We start from the raw sequence: 17,043 nt of genomic DNA on the forward strand, positions 1-17,043 counted from the left end.
GTGATTTTCTCAACAGCTGATGTAAAAGATTTTGTTCCCTTTCTCCGAGTTCCCGATCCTTGCATTTAGACAGCTGGAGCTCAGCTCTGTCTGAGAGATCCATCGGTTCCCATTCCCTCATCAGCCGGAAGCTCCCCGGGGCCCGTGTACGGATGGTGGGGCTGAGAGAGAGGGAAGAGAGCAGGACTGTCCCGGGATTGCGGGTCACGGAGTCCGGAGCTCACAGCAACTACCCGAAGTCGGTGTTGAAAACGCCCGCCCGGTGAGACCCCCAACCCGGAGATCCCTTCTTACCTCAACCGATCATCCGGGGCCTTTTGTGCCCCGCGCGCTGGTGAGCTCGAGCTTGGTCGGTTTAACGGCTGGGCTACTAATCACGTGACCAGTCCCTGCCCCACCGCTGTCAACAGAGGAGTCACGCGCTGCGCTATTCCCATTGGTGGGAAGCGATGTCAATCACTGCTTCCAACCAATAGCGGAGGCGGACCAGCCGAGAGGGCGTTACCCCCGCTGACACCGTCTCCCGAACTTTCCGTCACGGCGGGACAACCGTCAAAGTAAATGTCCGCTTTCTGATTTATTTCCATTTCCCTCCGAGGGAAGTTGGGGCGTTTGTGAAGCGTCTCCTGCGGCCGGAGTCTGATGTGTCGCTGAGAGGTAGGAGGAGACCGCTCGGCCCGTCGGTTTGATGCCGGTTCCCCGGGGAGGGAGAGGGGGATTTTATTGAAAGGATGAAGACGGTGAGAGAGGGGGCGGACAGGATGTTTGTCCCGGTGGGGACAGGAGGGGCTCATCTGTGGAAATGTCTGAGCCCACGGTGGTGGCGAGCAGAGGGATTCACCACATTGGGGGGCAAACACCGGCAGACTGTTGCCCTGCAAGCGGGGCCAATGGTCCGGGCAAAGTGACAATTATTTGTGTTTTGTTGAGACTGTACCTGGAATATGGTGTAAAATCCCGCTCCCCACACTAACACGGGTCATACAGACCAAAGAACAAACTGCCGGAGGAACTCAGTGGGTCGGGCAGCATCTGTGGAGGGAAATGGACCGTCAACATTTCGGGCCGAGACCCTCCCTCTGGACTGAGAGTGGACGGGAAATAGTCAGAGAAAAGAGGTGAGGGGTGGGGATGGGGCAAGAGCTGGGGACTGAGAGGTGGATCCAGGTGAGGGGGGAGGTGGGAAGGTGGAAATAGTGACGGGGTGGGAGGTGAGTGGTTGGGGCAACACGGGGCTGCAGAAGATGGAAATTAATTCCATAGAGGATTAACAAAGAGGTTAGAGAGTATTTGTTATGGAGAGTGCAATGAAGATTCACCAGACTGATACCTGGAGTGGTGGGGTCATCATATGAAGAAAGATCAAATGTGATAACCCTTTCATTTAGAGAATTGAGGACTGAGAGGTGAACACATTGAAATGCACAACATCATTACCGGTTGAACCAGGGATCCCAGTCTCTGAAAAAGGGGGTGAACTGTCTGGACTGAGATGAGGGGAAATGTCTCCACTCCGAGGGGTGTGAATGTCTGTAAATCCCCACCACAGAGGCCGGTGAAGACTCAGTGATCGTCCTCACATAAAACAGAGACTGGCAGATGTGTGGAGACCGAAGGAATCGAGGAAATGAGGATCGGATAGAAACATATGGCTGAGATGGAGAACAGCCGTCATCTTGATGGTTAGAGGGGCTGAATGGCCACCTCCTGCTGTTTCTCACTTGATGTTTCAGTGTTCCTGTCCAGTGAGGCTGGAGGAATGTGAATAGAAATGAGTGTTTGCAAACATGGACGGATTTAAATGAAACCTGCACATTTCTGGTTTGGGTCTGAGTTGTGTGTTGGACCAGGATGGGAATCGGGCCTGTGACTCTGTGACCTGGGGGTGGAGGGAAAGGGAGAGGGACGATCTGGAGGAAGAAGTAAAAATGTATCCGTTGTAAATATGGAATAATGTGGGAAATGCAGCAGATGGGTCGGACAACGTATGAGGGGCGAGGAGCAGAGTCACCGGTTCAGGAGGGAGATTCTCCACCCGTCACGTGATCCTGTTTCCTGTTCACATTTTTCTGCAGATCTGCAGCATCTGCGGGTCACTGCTCTACGTGTCCGTGTAGCTTCATCTTTCACCCATTCAGACAAGGCACTGAGATCCGGATCTGTCACGTCCTCTCGTTGGGGGTGGACAATGGTTTATTCTGCAATATTTTCAGCATGTTTCCATATAGCCGCATAACAATTACAGCATGGAAACAGGCCATCTCGGCCCTTCTAGTCCGTGCCGAATGCTTACTCTCACCTCGTCCCAGGCCTCAGACCATAACCACTGGGCTGAGGCCTGGGACTAGGCCTCATTCCAGTGTTACCTGCTGAAGGGCAGCCAATGTTTCTGGCTGTATGACCCATTTATGTGAGAATTTAGCCTTTTGTATTTATCTGAGCTTTTCATAAGTTTAGTTATAGTTTAGTACAGTTTAGTTCAGCTTCACTCCAGAATTTCCAAAGCAACAACCCAGTCAGTCAAATAGTTCCACACAATTAAAATAGTTTACAGTATTACATTTTTAAAATGTTTATGTTGTACTACTTATATAATTTAACTATTTAATATGTATATTCTTATTTTAAATCACAATGGTTAAAATCTGTTGTTACAAATTAGGTTCTACTGCTGACATAGAGACAACGAATTACATGACATCTGCCGGTGCTATTAAACCTGATTCTGATAATTGGTCTGGGAGACCCACCACCGGTCACCTGATCCTAGTTACCACAGATCGTAATGTGAGTTTGAAGCCTTTTCTATTTATTTGCATTCCTCAGAAATGACAACAGTTAAGTTTCCTTCTGTGGTTCCAGAGCAGAAGCTCAGTCTGTCTAATATTTCCACACAATTAAAATGGGGAATTTGTTTATTCTTATCAGGTACTGAGCTGCAGTGAAAATCTTGCTCGACCTACCATCCACACAGATCAATACATTACAACAGTACATTGAGCTGATATACGATAAAACAATAACTGTAACAAAGCATTATGGCTGCAGAGAAAGTGCAGTGCAGATAGACATATGGGGCAGGGTCACGTCGAGTTACATTGTGAGGTCGAGTCCATTTTATTGGACTGGAGACCATTCATTTGGCTGACAACCACACACAGGAAGCTGTCCATGAGCCTGGTGGTACGCTCTTTAAGGCTTTTGTATCTCTTCCCTGATGGGGGATTGGGTTTGCAGCAATAATGTCCAAAGTTGTGGGCATCTTTGAGTGCACGACCTGCTTTCCCAAGGCAGGGGAAGTGTAGGAAGAGTCCATAGTGGGGAGGCTTGTTTCTATGATGTTTCCAGATGAGACCAAAGTTCTCTGCAGTTCCTTGCAGTCATGGGCAGAGCTTTAGCCATACGAAGGCGTGAAGTATCGACAAGAAGCTCAGAGACCTCGGCCTTCACCCTGCCTTGTGCAGCTTGTGATCCTGGACTTCCTGTCAGATGGCCAGCAGCTGGTAAGAATGGGCTCCATCACCTCTGTCTCTCTGACCCTCAGCACACATGCCCCACAGGGTTGTCTCCTTGGCCCCCTCCTTTACTCTCTGTGCACCCATGACTGTGTCGCCACCCACAGCTCCAATCTGTTAAGTAAATTTGCTGACAACACTACATTGATTGGCCTAATCCCAAATAATAACTTTCAATCAATCAAATGCTTCCTGACAAGGCTCGGTCCAAATAAACTTTTCACCCTTCTTCAGGAGATTAGTCAGAGGAAGAGTGATATCAGCAAAGTTCTTCCAGAACTTACGATAATATCCAACCATTCCCAGAAACCTTCCAAGAGCCTTCTTACCAGTCTGTCACAAAAACTGTGGGTCATCTGTCTAAGAAAAATAACAAGATGGCTTGAGTGGCAAAAATAGATTGAGGTGCTTTTATTTACAAAAATAGTGGAAAAACAAAAACTTGGATGTCCACATCAAAACAAGAAATTTTAAAAAATGCAATATATATATATACAGCTTGCAATTGTCACCTGTCTAGTTAACAGACATCCTCAAACTAAACAAAAAAAGAACCCAAAGCCAAGGCTTACAACTGCTAAGCCAATCCCCCGAGACAAACCAAAAGTTAATTAACTCAATTATCTTCCATTTCACACAATCTGAAACTCCACCACCAGTTCTCACAATATACACATATACCTCATCATAGGATTCTCCATTTCCCGGTTAATTAACTTAAATAAACCCCATGAGTAATTAGGTAACATAACCCTTGTCCCAGGTAAAGATGGTATCCTCCACCATCGGCACACCTGTGCAGGTTGCTGCTGCCTCTATATAAGACAGCTCTATGCAGCAGCTCTGTTTCAGACCCAGTGACTGTGGAGGAGAGGGATGTCGGATTATCATGACACTTCGGCAAAACACTTATTGGAAAGATGAATATAGAAACATAGAAACATAGAAAATAGGTGCAGGAGTAGGCCATTCGGCCCTTCGAGCTTGCACCGCCATTTATTATGATCATGGCTGATCATCCAACTCAGAACCCCGCCCCGATATGAATAAATTGACCTGAGATAATAAAACTGTGACATAGTGTGTTTCCTTTTTTGATACCTATTACTGCTGGGGATGAGTGTAAAATTGTGACTGTTGATTTATTGAGATGCGTGCACTCACCACAATAACAGAGGGAATAATGTGTGTGGATGACCCTTTGAGTGTTTTACCGAGTGTGCCATGAGACGTCTGTAATCAGTGACGGGCCTTCGTCACACAGTCGGAATAGGAACTTCAGAAATTGCCTGGATTTTGCCTGCACAGGAGCCAACTTGCCTTGACCTACAACACAGCCAAGATAGATCACAGAGGCATGGCCAAATTCACTCTTAGCTAAGTCAACTGTAAGGTTGGCCCTGGAAAGCCTGTCAAACAGCTTTTCTACTACAGAGATATGCTCTTCCCAAGTGTCACTCCCTGTGACTAAGTCATCAATATAGGCATCTGTGTGTCCTAACCCTTGAATTACAGAATCAATCATTCTCTGGAATGTTCCTGGAGCATATTTCATTCCAAATGGCGAAACATTGTATTCATACAACCCAGAAGGTGTAACAAATGTAGAAATTTCTCTACCTCAGTCCGTCAATGGAACACACCAATACCCTTTCAACAGAACAATCTTTGTAAGAAATTACCTTTTCCAACCTTATCGATGCAATCATCCACCCTCGGGATAGGATAGGCATCTGTTTTTGTTACTGCATTTACCTTCCTATAATCAGTGCAAAATCTAACACTACCATCAGGTTTGGGCACAATAACGCAGGGTGAGCTCCAATCTGATGTTGAAGGCCTAATAATACTATTTTCCAGCATATATTCAATTTCTTGCTCAGCCAATTTACACTTCTCTACATTCAGCGATATGGGTGTTGTTTAATCGGTTTGGCTTGACCAATATCTACGTCATGTACTGCGACTGTGGTTTGCTTGGGAACATCGGGAAATAAATCTTTAAACTTCAGAATTAATTCCTTCAGCTGTTATTGTTGCTTTGGCTGCAGATGAGCCAACTTGTTGTCAATGTTTTCGAGAACAACAGTGTTCATTAGCCTAACTGGGACCATGTTTGGCTTGTGAACAGTCTCAGACGAGTCAATTGTTTTAGATTGAGGTGCTTTTACTTACAAAAAAAAACTTGGATGTCCACATCAAAACAAGAATTTTTAAAAAATACTATAACATATATACACATATACATACATGTGTGTGTATATATATATATATATATATATATATATATTACACACACACTTCATCATAGGATTCACCATTTCCCCATTAAATAACTTAAATAAACCCCAAAACTTAACCACAAGATGAGTTCATTAGCCTAACCGGGACCATGTTTGGCTTGTGAAAAGTCTCAGACGAGTCAATTGTTTCATTCTCAGGGTTGCCAGATTGATATGTTTGACAACACTCACCGATGGCGCCTGCTTGTCAGAATAAGGCTTTATCATATTGATGTGTACCACCTATGTTAGTTTACGTCAGTCGTGTGTTTTAATACCATAATTCACATCATTAATTTGAGAGACTATTTCATACGGTCCATTGAATTTCGCTTGAAGTGGATCCATCAACATTGGAAATAAGGCAAGCACATTATCCCCCACCTTGTATTTTCTTTTGTTTTGGTCCGCTTATCAAACCAACACCTCATTTTGTTTTGAGAAATCTTTAAGATTTGTCTGGCTAGACTACAGGCTTGGTATAGTTTATTTTTGAACTTCAAAACATAGTCTAACAAGTTAACATGTACATCCCCATCAATCCACTGTTCCTTTAACAAGGTGAAAGGTCCCCTCACTCTATGATCAAATACAAGTTCAAATGGACTAAAGCCCAGTGACTCCTGTACCAACTCTCTTAAGCCTGATTTATACTTGTGCGTCCAGTGTACACCATAGGCACGACGTACCCTACGCCATACCCACGCTGCACCCTACGCCGCAGGGTAACGTGCACCTCCTCTAAAAAGTAACTCACGCGTCGCGGTGACGCAGACCGCAACAACTGTGATTGGTCCACTTGGTAGCATCGCATTTCTGGTTGCTTTTCTCTGCCATGTCTGTACACTGATGTGAAATAAATGGTTGGAGACAATGAACCAAATCGTCAAATCTACCTGCCGACATGGGAAAATATTTGAGATGCATTTCCCTGTCCATGTCTGTCACGATGAAACTCAACAGTGTCAGAGAAACCCCACGGCCAACTTGCGTTTTGGTGGTGAAGTGCAGAGCGATGCAGACACAACTACACATGCTTGCTACGGCATAGGGCTACGCAAAAATTAAATCGGGCCTACGGTGTAGGATACGGCGTATCCCGAATGCACAAGTATAAATCAGCCTTTACAGTGAACAAAAGCAAATGTATTCCTTCATCCCAGTCGTTCCCATTTTCAACACAGTACGTCTTAATCATTGTTTTGAGGGTAGAATGAAATCTTTCTAAAGCCTCTTACGATTCCAGATGGTACGCAGACGATGTAATTTGTTTAGCTCCCAGTTCATAAACTACCTGCTGGAATAATCCAGATGTAAAATTACTTCCTTGGTCAGACTGGATTTCTTTGGGCAAACCAAATAAAGTAAAAAAACTTGTTTGGAGCCTTCACCACAGTTTTAGCTTTAATAAAATTTGGAAAAGGGTTCACCGAATGCAGGTATAGGCCAGAGTGGGGCCACTAGGGTGACCTGATTTAGGTTTACCCACAACTTGACAAGTATGACAGGTTCTGCAAAAGGTCACAATATCTTTCCTCAGCCTTCTTACCAGTCTGTCACAAAAACTGTGGGTCATCTGTCGAAGAAAAATAACAAGATGGCTTCAGTGGCAAAAATAGATTGAGGTGCTTTTATTTACAAAAATAGTGGAAAGTCAAATACTTGGAGGTCCACATCAAAACAAGAAGATATATATATACAGCTTGCAGTTGTCACCTGTCTGGTTAACAGCCACCCTCAGACTAAACGAAAAAACAACCCAAAGCCTTGGTAACCCGAGGCTTATAACTGCTAAGCCAATCCCCCTAGACTAACCAAAAGCTAATTAACTCAATTATCTTCCATTTCACACAATCTGAAACTCTACCACCAGTTCTCACAATAAACACATATACTTCATCATAGGATTCACCATTTCCCAGTTAAATAACTTGTATAAACCCCAAAACTTTACCACAAGATGAGTAATTAGGTAACATAACCCTTGTCCCAGGTAAAGATGGTATCCCCCACCATCGGCACACCTGTGCAGGTTGCTGCTGCCTCTATATAAGACAGCTCTATGCAGCAGCTCTGTTTCAGACCCAGTGACTGTGGAGGAGAGAAACGTCAGATTATCATGACACTTCGGCAAAACACTTACTGGAAAGATGAATATGAATAAATTTACCTGAGATAATAAAACTGTGACATAGTGTGTTTCTTTTTTTGATACCTATTACTGCTGGGGATGAGTGTAAAATTGTGACTGTTGATTTATTGAGATGCGTTCACTCACCACAATAACAGAGGGGAATAATGTGTGTGGATTACCCTTTGAGTGTTTTACCGAGTGTGCCATGAGACGTCTGTAATCAGTGACCAGCCTTCGTCACACAGTCGGAATAGGAACTTCAGAAATTGCCTGGATTTTGCCTGCACAGGAGCCAACTTGCCTTGACCTACAACACAGCCAAGATAGATCACAGAGGCATGGCCAAATTCACTCTTAGCTAAGTCAACTGTAAGGTTGGCCCAGGAAAGCCTGTCAAACAGCTTTTGTACTACAGAGATATGCTCTTCCCAAGTGTCACTCCCTGTGACTAAGTCATCAATATAGGCATCTGTGTGTCCTAACCCTCAAATTACAGGATCAATCATTCTCTGGAATGTTCCTGGAGCATATTTCATTCCAAATGGCGAAACACTGTATTCATACAACCCAGAAGGTGTAACAAATGTAGAAATTTCACTACCTCAGTCCATCAATGGAACACACCAATACCCTTTCAACAGATCAATCTTTGTAAGAAATTACCTTTTCCAACCTTATCGATGCAATCATCCACCCGAGGGATAGGATAGGCATCTGTTTTTGTTACTGCATTTACCTTCCTATAATCAGTACAAAATCTAACACTACCATCAGGTTTGGGCACAATAACGCAGGGTGAGCTCCAATCTGATGCTGAAGGCCTAATAATACTATTTTCCAGCATATATTCAATTTCTTGCTCAGCCAATTTACACTTCTCTACATTCAGCGATATGGGTGTTGTTTAATCGGGTTGGCTTGACCAATATCTACGTCATGTACTGCGACTGTGGTTTGCCTGGGAACATCGGGAAATAAATCTTTAAACTTCAGAATTAATTCCTTCAGCTGTTATTGTTGCTTTGGCTGCAGATGAGCCAACTTGTTGTCAATGTTTTTGAGAACAACCGAGTTCATTAGCCTAACCGGGACCATGTTTGGCTTGTGAAAAGTTTCAGACGAGTCAATTGTTTCATTCTCAGGGTTGTCAGATTGATATGTTTGACAACACTCACCGATGGTGCCTGCTTGTCAGAATAAGGCTTTATCATATTGATGTGTACCACCCGTGTTAGTTTACGTCAGTCGTGTGTTTTAATATCATAATTCACATCATTAATTTGAGAGAATATTTCATACAGTCCATTGAATTTCGCCTGAAGTGGATTCATCAACATTGGAGATAAGGCAAGCACATTATCCCCCACCTTGTATTTTCTTTTGTTTTGGTCTGGTTATCAAACCAACACTTCATTTTGTTTTGAGAAATCTTTAAGTTTTGTCTCGCTAGACGACAGGCTTGGTGTAGTTTATTTTTAAACTTCAAAACATAGTCTAACAAGTTAACATATACATCCCCCTCAATCCACTGTTCCTTTAACAAGGTCAAAGGTCCTCTCACTCCATGACCAAATACAAGTTCAGATGGACTAAAGCCCAGTGACTCCTGTACCGACTCTCTTAAGCCTGATTTATACTTGTGCGTCAAGTGTACGCCATAGGCACTACGTACCCTACGCCGTACCCACGCTGTACCCTACGCCGCAGGGTAACTTGCACCTCCTCAAAAAAGTAACTCACGCGTCGCGGCGACGCAGACTGCAACAACTGTGATTGGTCCACTTGGTAGCATCGCATTTCCGGTTGCTTTTCTCTGCCATGTCTGTACACTGATGTGAAATAAATGGTTGGAGACAATGAACCAAATCGTCAAATCTACCTGCCGACATGGGAAAATATTTGAAATGCATTTACTCGTCCATGTCTCTCACAATGAAGCTCAACAGTGTCAGAGATACCCCACTGCCAACTTGCGTTTTGGTGGTGACGTGCATAGCGATGCAGACACAACTACGCATGCTCGCTACGGCGTAGGGCTACGCAAAAATTAAATCGGGCCTACGGTGTAGGATATGGCATATCCCGAATGCACAAGTATAAATCAGCCTTTACTGTGAACAAAAGCAAATGTATTCCTTCATCCCAGTCTTTTCCATTTTCAACACAGCATGTCTTAATCATTGTTTTGACAGTAGAATTAAATCTTTCTAAAGCCACTTGTGATTCCGGATGGTACGCAGACAATGTAATTTGTTTAGCTCCCAGTTCATAAACTACCTGCTGGAATAATCCAGATGTAAAATTACTTCCTTGATCAGACTGGATTTCTTAAGGCAAACCAAATAAAGTAAAAAACTTGTTAGAGCCTTCGCCAGTTTTAGCTTTAATATTTCTGAGAGGTATTGCCTCTGGGAATCTGGATGCAGTACACATAATAGTTAGCAAATACTGATGGACAGTTTTAGTCTTTGGCAATGGGCCAACACAATCCACTATAAATTTGGAAAAGGGTTCACCGAATGCAGGTATAGGCCGGAGTGGGGCCACTGGGGTGACCTGATTAGGTTTACCCACAACTTGACAAGTGTGACAGGTTCTGCAAAAGGTCACAATATCTTTCCTCAAATTAGGCCAGTAAAATTCTTTCATAATCCTGTTTACAGTTTTCTTCACTCCAAAATGGCCACCTAAGGGCATGCTGTGGGCCAAAGTTAAAATTTCAGTCCAATGAACTTTAGGAACTGCAACTTGGTGAACAATTGCCCATTCCTCACTTGCAGGTATAGCAGGTGGCCTCCACTTCCTCATTAACACTCCATCCTTGAGATAATACCCTACTGGCACTTTCTTAATCTCATCATCTGAGAGAGATGTTTCTTATAAAGCTTCAAACTCAGTCTAGGTTCTGTTCTGCTATAAACTCCTTCCTAGACAGGGATAAATCTTTCTCATCAGACTTACTACCTGAATCCTGTTGAAACAATGAAGGCTGAAAAGTCCCTGACAAGTCATCATAAACTGAATTCTGGTCAACATGATTTTGGCTATCATGGGTATCAGAATCATGCTGCACAGAACCCTCTGCATTGGCAGACCTTTTAGTCATACTTCGAGTTACTGCGATAAATGTTAAAATCCATCTGTGGGTCGTCAGTGGTTGGCTTAGTTGTCAACTACACTGCAGGAACAACTTTACCATCTGCCATGTCATTCCCTAACAGCAAAGTAACATCTTCCACCAGTAAACTGGAGCATAATCCAATCCTAACAGGTCCCGAAACCAACCCTGACTGTAAAGTTACCTTGTGCAATGGCACAGAAACAATGCTGCCCCCAATGCCTTTAATAAGATTTACCTCACCAGTGTCAGTCTCATCACCGAACTAATATAAGTGACTGAGAAGTCCCAGTATCTCGAAGAATTTTCACTGGTACCGGTGTTGACCCTTCCATTACTAATACAAACCATCTGACATAAAATGATCGAATCCCTTCTTAACTCAGTCAGACCTCTCAGTCCTTAACTGAGCCTCAACAGAATGTTCAGAACCCTGCAGGTTTATAGGTGCTTCAACATACTGATCACAGGCATGTGGGACTGCCTCCTTTTCCTTTTTCTTCTTCAGGACAGAACAATTAGCCACCATATGACCAGCTTTCTTACAATAGTAACAAAGAAGACCAGAATATTTCTCCTTCAACTGCTTCCCTTCATCCTCCATCTCATCACTAGTCCCAGCTTTAATTTCTGGTTTACCCTGGTTATCCCTGCTACTCTTTTGGAAGCTCTTATTCTGGGTGAACTTAACCTTATGAGTTAAAGCAAACTTATCTGCTCATCTAGCAGACTCCTGCAAAGTGGCAGCATCCTTTTCATTTAATTACATCTTTATGTCATCAGGGACGCACATTTTGAATTCTTCAATTAAAACCAACTCTTTCAAGCTGTTAAAATCATCATTTACATTTTTATATGTGCACCAGTGGTCAAAACACACAAACTTCTCTTAAGCAAATTCCATATAAGTCCGGTTCACAGATTTCCTCAAACTTCTAAACTTTTGCCTGTATGCTTCTGGGACCAACTCGTAAGCTTTGAGCACAGCCTGTTTGAGCATCTCATAATCAGCTGCTTCATCAACTGTCAAAGCAGAATAGGCTTGCTGAGCCTTCCCCTTAATTACACTTTGTGGCCAACCCTCTTTTGGGCACTTTAAACTCTGAGCAACCTTATCAAAATGCTGAAAGTATTTATCAACCTCTGTATCGTCAAATGGAGGTACCAATTTAACATCCTGACTGCCCTCAAACTTATCACCAGAGTCTAATGCTAGACCCCTTTGCTGCAATCTCTCTATCTTTTCCAGCTCGAACAGCCTCTGTCTTTCTGCTTCCTCCCTGTTTTTCTGCCTCTCCAGCCTCAACCTGCCTCTGCCTTTCCACAGCCTCCATCTTGAATTTTTCTAACTTGTACGGGAGGCCAAGCTCACTAGGTTTACTTTCAGGAAACACCTCCAACTCCTCCACTTTAAACACACCCTCAGATACATAATGTTCAACTATTATCCTCTGCATCTGTGACCTCCTCATTGTCAATTTCACCTTAGCAAGTTTTAACCTTTTAGCAATACTCAACAACTCAATCCTTCTGGTGTCCTTTAATGCCTCAGAGGTTGGTGCTTCCAGAAATCTATCAACATCCATTGCTGCTGATTTTCCACACACAAATAAATCAAAAGGGATTTCTCCAATGAAATCGATAATTAATCAATACGCCTCCAAATCTTTTCCTATATCGGATGCAGGCCCCAATTTTGTCCCCGCAACACTTTAGAAATGAGTCAGCAGCAATAGACTACATCTAGAGTCTGTTTCTGATATTAAATCCACTATCTTTATTAGTACCTACTAACAATACAGTAACTTAAGCAAGATAAACAAAAGTTAACAGTGTTATGTGTATATATGTGGGTAAATATAACTCCCAAACTATTGAGCTCAGGGGAAACAAGGCTTGGAGTCTTGAGATGGTAAACTATGAACGTTCAGTTCAACCACAGAATAGTTGAGGAGAGAGAGATATTTGTAATCCAGGGTAAATGTCGAGAGAAGGCAATAACGTTGAATTCCACAGCATCCATGGTGGTAAAACGAGGGAACAGTCGCTGTAGATTTTATCTGTCGTCGTTCCAAATCCACATACAAATTATCACCGAAAGTGACTTGTCACAAGGGGTATCGTCTTCAAATGAATTTCCACACCACACCCAGGCAAGGGTTAACACATAAGTGGTCTTCACAGGATACCCCAAATCCGATCCACTCCTATGGATCAAACGAGGTGACAACCACACATTCAACGTATGCTGAATCAATAATTAACCCACCCTTGTGGGCAGAGGAAAGTTCGAAACAGTGACCCTTGGCCACTCGTTCCCTTGTTCCAATCCTTCCATTTTTCCTCCTTCATCTCCGTCTGACTCTGAGTGTCTGTGTCCGTGGTTAAAACTAAACAAGCTGTGAGCAATGTAAACAAGATGCAAGTCAGACTGATTTCCATTCTTAATCTCTCTCTCTCTCAAAATGACAGTCCACAGCAAACAAAATCTAGGGATTCATAACAATGGCCACTCCCCACTGTGAACTGACTGGTGTGCCAGTAGCTTGGATGACTGAGTGAATCCCTTCCCACATTCTAAGCAGGTGAATGGCTTCTCCCCAGTGTGAACTCGCTGATGACTCTGTAGGTGGGATAACTGAGTGAATCCCTTCCCACATTCTAAGCAGGTGAACGGCTTCTCCCCAGTGTGAACTCGCTGATGTCTCTGTAGGTAGGATGACTTAGTGAATCCCTTCCCACAGTCTGAGCAGGTGAATGTTTTCTCCCCAGTGTGAACTCGCTGATGACTCTGTTGGTCGGATGACCGAGTGAAACCCTTCCCACAGTCTGAACAGGTGAATGGCCTCTCTCCAGTGTGAACTGATTGGTGTGCCATTAGTTTGAATGACTGCGTGAATCCTTTCCCACATTCTCAGCAGGTGAATGGCTTCTCCCCAGTGTGAACTCGCTGATGATTCTGTAGGGTGGATGACTGAGTGAATCTCTTCCCACAAACTGAGCAGGTGAACGGCTTCTCCCCAGTGTGAACTTGCTGATGTCTCTGTAGGGTGGATGACTGAGTGAATCCCTTCCCACATTCTAAGCAGGTGAACGGCTTCTCCCCAGTGTGAACTCGCTGATGACTCTGTAGGTGGGATGACTGAGTGAATCCCTTCCCACATTCTAAGCAAGTGAATGGCTTCTCCCCAGTGTGAACTTGCTGATGTCTCTGTAGGTAGGATGACTTAGTGAATCCCTTCCCACAGTCTGAGCAGGTGAACAGTTTCTCCCCAGTGTGAACTCGCTGATGACTCTGTAGGTCGGATGACCAAGTGAAACCCTTCCCACAGTCTGAACAGGTGAATGGCCTCTCTCCAGTGTGAACTGATTGGTGTGCCATTAGTTTGGACGACTGAGTGAATCCTTTCCCACATTCTGAGCAGGTGAATGGCCACTCCCCACTGTGAACTGACTGGTGTGCCAGTAGTTTAAATGACTGAGTGAATCCTTTCCCACATTCTGAGCAGGTGAACGGCTTCTCCCCAGTGTAAACTCGCTGATGACTCTGTAGTTGGGACAACTGAGTGAATCCCTTCCCACAGACTGAGCAGGTGAACGGCTTCTCCCCAGTGTGAACTCGCTGATGTGTCTGTAGGTTGGATGAGTGAGTGAATCTCTTCTCACAGACTGAGCAGGTGAATGGCTTCTCCCCAGTGTGAACTCGCTGATGACTCTGTAGGTGGGATAACTGAGGGAATCTCTTCCCACATTCTAAGCAGGTGAACGGCTTCTCCCCAGTGTGAACTCGCTGATGATTCTGTAGGTTGGATGACTGAGTGAATCCCTTCCCACAGACTGAGCAGGTGAACGGCTTCTCCCCAGTGTGAACTTGCTGATGTCTCTGTAGGGTGGATGACTGAGGGAATCCCTTCCCACATTCTGAGCAGGTGAACGGCTTCTCCCCAGTGTGAACACGCTGATGTCTCTGTAGGTGGGATAACTGAGTGAATTGCTTCCCACATTCTAAGCAGGTGAACGGTTTCTCCCCAGTGTGAACTCGCTGGTGTCTCTGTAGGGTGTAAGAGTGAGTGAATCTCTTCCCACAGTCGGAGCAGGTGAACGGTTTCTCCCCAGTGTGAACTCGCTGGTGAGCCATTAGGTCAGATAACTAAGTGAATCCTTTCCCAGAAATTCAGCAGATGAACAGCCTCGACCCAGTGAGAACTGACTGGTGAGTCCACAGGTGGGAAGACCAACTGAATCCCTTCTCACACACAGAACAGATGAATGGCCTTGTCCAGTGTGAACTTGCTGATGTACCTTCAATTGAGATAACCGACTGAATCCATTCCCATTGTGTAAAATGACGGGAATGCCAGTCGGTCAGATGATCGAGTGAATCCCTCCCCACTGTCTGAGCAGGAAGGATGGCCGATTGAATCCCTTGCTCCACTTCTTAAATATCCAGACAGAGACAGCAAAACTGGCGTGCTGTGTTTGAGATTCCTGGAGACAAATTCCTTCTCGTTTTTAACCTGTAAGAAGATTTACAAAATCCATCAGTGGGTGTAGGACAACATTTCAGATGAGATTACTTGAGTTGCCAGGGTTTGATCTGGTATCACTCTGTTACAGTGAGGTTCAACCCAAGTTGGACAGAGAAATCATCTTCTGACTGGGCACAGTGCTGGTATCTGGAATGACCATCAATTCCCTGATGCTCTTCCTGTCTCTATAAGAACGGGGCATTTCTGCCATCTCCAATCTGTGACCTGGCTCAGTCTGACTCTCTCCATTGGTATTATTCCCTGTTCCTGCTGAGCAGCATGGGTGCCTGGCCCCACAGTAACTGAAACACTCTCTCACAAATAGTCTTTCTTGATGTGCATCTGGGATTTTCTTTTATGTATTATTAACTTAAAGTGCCACAGTTTTAACGTCATATAAAAAAATCCTGCTGAGATGAATGGTTGGTCCACACAGCTGTTAAAAGGACTTAGAGTGAATTTTTGTATGATTTCAGGTTCTTGTCACAGTCACAGAAAATTACAACACAGAAACAGGCCCTTTGGGCCATCTGGTTTGTGCTGAACTATTTAAACTGCCCACTCCCATACCACTACCATCCAGGTACCTATGCAAACCTCTTAAATGTTGAAATTGAGCTCACATGCACCACTTGTGCTGGCTGCTCATTCCACACCCGGATGACCGTCTGTGTGAAGAAGTTTCCCCTCATGTTCCCCTTAACGATTCACCTTTCACCCTTAACCCATGGCCTCTGGTTGTCGTCCCACCGCATCTCAGTGGTAAAAGCCAGCTTGCACTTACCTTATCTATATCCCTCATAATTGTCGTATACCTCCATCAAATCTCCTCTCAATCTTCCATGTTCCAAGGAATAAAGTCCTGACCTGTTCCATCTTTCCCTATAACCCAAGTCCTCCAGACCTGGCAACATCCTTGTGAATTTTCTCTGAACTCTTTCAACATCCCTTACATCTTTCCTGCACATTGGTGACCAAAACTGCACACAATACACCAAATTAGGCCTCACCATTGTCTTGTACAATGTCAACAAAACATCCGTCTCCTGTACTCAGTACTTTGGTTCATGAAGGTTTGCCTAAATCTTTCTTTCTGTCCCTATTTAACTGTGACACCACTTTCAGTGAATTATGGACATGTATTCCCAGATCCTTTCCTTCTACAGCACCCCTCAGTGCCCTACCACTCACTGTGTAAGACCTTGGTCCTACCAAAATGCAACACCTCACACTTGTCTCCATTAAATTCCATTTTGCATTTCTTAACCCATTATTCTAGCTGATCCAGATTGCACTGCAAGCCATGATAGTCTTCCTCGCTGTCCACTACACCCCAATCTTGGTGTCATCCACAAATTTGCTGATCCAGCTAACCATGTTAACATTCAGATTACTGAAGTAGATGACAAACAACAACAGATCCAGCTCTAATCCCTGTGGCACACCACTAGTCACAGGCCTCCGG

General features: G+C 44.2%; 2 protein-coding genes and 1 pseudogene across 5 annotated transcripts in view; 2 read left to right on the top strand and 1 right to left on the bottom strand.

Annotated features, from left to right (window-relative positions):
* The window catches only part of LOC134342071 (zinc finger protein 229-like), a 126,438-nt gene that overhangs the window by 34,700 nt on the left and 74,695 nt on the right, over positions 1–17,043 (top strand). The gene's annotated exons all lie outside the window — the stretch shown is intronic.
* Positions 1–17,043, bottom strand: part of LOC134342065 (zinc finger protein 729-like) — a 34,078-nt pseudogene that overhangs the window by 10,148 nt on the left and 6,887 nt on the right.
* LOC134342074 (zinc finger protein 229-like) overlaps positions 393–17,043 on the top strand; it is a 55,268-nt gene continuing 38,617 nt past the window's right edge. For 2 of the 4 annotated variants that reach the window (XM_063040010.1, XM_063040012.1), the window contains exons 1-2: positions 393–657; positions 2,663–3,503. The gene's annotated coding sequence lies outside the window, so the exon portion shown is untranslated. The remainder of the gene's footprint in view (positions 658–2,662; positions 3,504–17,043) is intronic. The other 2 variants (XM_063040011.1, XM_063040014.1) reach the window with 2 other exon arrangements.

The sequence above is a fragment of the Mobula hypostoma genome, unplaced genomic scaffold, assembly GCF_963921235.1.
Source record: "Mobula hypostoma unplaced genomic scaffold, sMobHyp1.1 scaffold_51, whole genome shotgun sequence".
Classification (NCBI taxonomy): Eukaryota; Metazoa; Chordata; class Chondrichthyes; order Myliobatiformes; family Myliobatidae; genus Mobula; species Mobula hypostoma.